The following is a 3353-nucleotide window of genomic DNA, read 5'->3' as shown; positions in this document are numbered from 1 at the left end:
TAGTTCTTGAAAATAATGATACTATACAAATCATATTTTAATCATTATACTAGAACCTATATAATTTTTTAGTTCATAAGAGAATTACCACTGTATTATTAAGATGTACATAAGGAAAAGTTCACTTCTACTGATAGAATTTAAAACCTTTACAATTTTTGGTGGCTTAAAGCGATTCAGAAACTGTCATGAATTATATTGTAAATGATCAGCAGAAAAGAAAAATGGCTTTCTAAGGTGGGAAGTAGTTCTAACAAGTGGTGCTATCGTAATAAAGTAATCAAACAGAAGATTCTACAAGTAGAAGTATGAGAGACATCAAAATGAGTAATCATGATATCTACTTTTACTGCATTAATTGGCTGTTCTGCATAGATCCAGCATATGTAAAAAATATTTAATTCTTCCTATATCCTAAATGGAGAAATTAACTTTATTTTAAAGTTAAAGTAAGCAAAGTTTAATCAAGAGGTCAACTTCATTAATTTATTTTTAAAAATGTATTTAGTATAGGGTCTTACTACACAGAATAGACTCATAGTGACTCTCCTTTTGTCAGCCTCCTAAGTGCTGAGACTACAGGCACGCTCCACCGTGCCCAATCTCAATCGCCATCTCAGCGTGGTTCCAGTGCGGAGCCAGCACAGAACACGGGATCAAACCCAGCCGCTGCATCTGCCTAAGCAGGTGATTTAGTCTGCTGGACTATGTGGCTGGGCCAAAAGGTTGACTTAGTAATTAGATATATTTTTAGTTTTTTCCATTGATTAGAACTTCACAATGATCTATGCAAATACTTGCATACTGATGTGGGAAAAGAAAACCTCATATGTCTTTCTTCACACCAGTAGCACCTCATGGTTTTAGGAAAAGTGCATCGTGGAGCACTAGCAGTGCTTTCAAAGGGCTAGGAGTATCAATTTTAAATATATTCTTCTGCTAGTTTTTCATTCCTATAACAAATAACTGAGGAAATCAACTTGAGATGAGGAAAGATATACTTTAGCTCCCTGATTGTATGATTCAGTCCAGGATTAGTTGGCACAGCCATATCTGGCTCCGGGGTGAAGCATCACATGAATGAATCATTTTGGTAGAGAAAGCTACTTAGCTCACGATAGCCAGAAGGCAAAGAGAGAAAGACAAAGGGATGTGGTGCAATTATCTCTTTAAGGGCAAACAAAAAAATCCTGTGACGAACAGACTCCAACTGTTGTGCACATTTTAAGATGTCAATGTCTCAATATTGCTGTGGCCTGGCACCAAGCACTTAGCACTTGGTCTGAGGAGAATGCTAATTCAAACTATGGAACTTGTGGAGGAACAAAAACCTGAAGATTAGATGAGAAGTTATATGAGGTGATTACAGTAACACATACGTTATGTCTTCTGGATCAAATGAGACCTCTAGTCCTAGTTTTTTCAGGACTCTCCACACTGATTCCAACGTGTTTGCACCAGTACACACTCCCACCAACAGTAGAAAAGAAGGGTATCTTTTTCCCTTCAGCCCCTTCTGAATTTGTTGTTGGTTGCTTTGTTGGTAATAGCTATTCTTTCTGGAGTGAGATGGAATCTTGGCATTGTTTTAATTGGCATCTTTTGAATGACCAATGATGCTGAACATTTTTTTCATATATTTAGATGTATATATTTCTTCCTCTGAAAAGTAGGTATTCATGTCAGATGCCCAGTATTGGATTGGGTCTTTAACTATGGGGGGATAACTTTTTTCAGTTTTTTTTTAATGTTCCAGATATTCATGCTTTGAAGGCCAACTAAGTTTATTTTTCCCATTCTAGGCATTGCCTTTTCTCTCAATTGGTAATTTCTCTAGCTGTGCCAAAAACATATATATATATATATATATATATATATATATATATATATATAGTCTCAATATGAAGTGCAGACTCATAGTGATACTCCTGTCTTAGCCTCTGCAGTGCTGTGCAACACCATACCTGGTTTGGGGGCTAGCACAGCGCACCAAGGATTCTGAGGCTTGCATGGCATGTGGGTAATGGGGATTGAACTCAGGACCTTGCACTTTGCAGAAAGGTGCTCAGACTGCTGAGCTATCTCCCCAGCTCCCAGACGCTTGTTAATAGGATAAGTTCCTATGTGTTGATTCTTTGTTGTATTTCCAATGTGATCAGGGCTTTGTTCATGAAATTGTTGCCTATACCTGTGTCTTCAAGAATTCTATGTATTTTTCTTCTAGAAGATTTAGTCTTCCTGTTTAAAATTTAGATCTTAGATCCAATTTGATTTTAACTTAGTACATGTAGTAGACATGGGTCTAATTTTAGTCTTTGGAATATGAAAAGACAGTTTTTTCTAGCATCACTTATTAAAGATTCTGCCTTTCTTCCAGTGACTGTACTTCATCCCTTTGCCAAAGATGAGGTAGCTGAGTGTGTTTGGAGTTGTTTCTGAACCTTCTTATTTGTTCCAGCTGCTCCTCATATCTAATGTTTTCCAGTTCCATGCTGTTTTTTGTTGTTGTTTTTGTTTTAGTTTTTTTTTTTACTCTTACTTTAAAACAAAATTTTCAGGGGAGAGTGCGAATGCAGTCCCCTACTACCACAAATTATGCAGTCGAGTTTCCCACATTTGGGAAAATTGCAGGGGTCAGCACATCCAGAGTGCAATGAATAAGTCTCACCCTGGGAAAACCGCCTTTGTGATCATGGTATCTCCTGTGCCAGGTAAGTATACCATTCTGTTTTTATCACAGTAGCTTTGTAGAATAATTTCAGGTCAGTTATTGTGATGTCTCCTGTCTTTCCTTTGTGGCCCAGAGTATCTTTCACTATTCTGTCTCTTTTGTTTATAAATCAATTGTAAGAATATTTTCTCTAGTTCTGTGAAATGTGCTAAAGGTATTTTGACCAGAATTGCATTAAATATTGGTAACAGTTTTGGGAGTATGCCCATTTTCACTTTATCTGTTCCTTCTATCCATAAGCAAGGGATATAGTTCTATTTTCCGATATCTTCTTTGATTTGCTTTTTCAGAGTAGTACAATTTTCAACGTAAGGATCTACATCCTTTGTTAGGATGATTCCTAAATATGTTATTTTTTCAATGCTATTATGAATGCTGTGGTTTCCCTATTTATTTCTCAGTGCATTTGTTGTTGGTGTGCAGAAATATTTATTTTTCAGTGTTGGCTTTGTATCCAGATATACAACTGAGCTCAATTATTAACTCTACGGGATTTCTGGTGGAGTTTTTCATGTCTTTCTCTGTGGCATATCATATCATCTTCAAATAATGATGATTGAATTTATTCCTTTCCTATCCTTATTCAATTTATTTCTTTTTCCCATCTAATTGCTCTGATTAA

General features: G+C 36.2%; 1 non-coding gene across 1 annotated transcript; it reads right to left on the bottom strand.

The window, feature by feature from the left end:
- Positions 1-2555: 2555 nt before the first annotated feature.
- Positions 2556-2719, bottom strand: LOC111815611. Its single transcript, XR_002820286.1, has one exon. It is a non-coding gene; the product is annotated as a U1 spliceosomal RNA (small nuclear RNA).
- Positions 2720-3353: the final 634 nt, after the last annotated feature.

Source organism: Octodon degus, unplaced genomic scaffold (genome assembly GCF_000260255.1).
Source record: "Octodon degus isolate 3935 unplaced genomic scaffold, OctDeg1.0 scaffold00018, whole genome shotgun sequence".
In the NCBI taxonomy this organism is placed as follows: domain Eukaryota; kingdom Metazoa; phylum Chordata; class Mammalia; order Rodentia; family Octodontidae; genus Octodon; species Octodon degus.
This window is presented reverse-complemented; position numbering and strand designations above follow the sequence as displayed.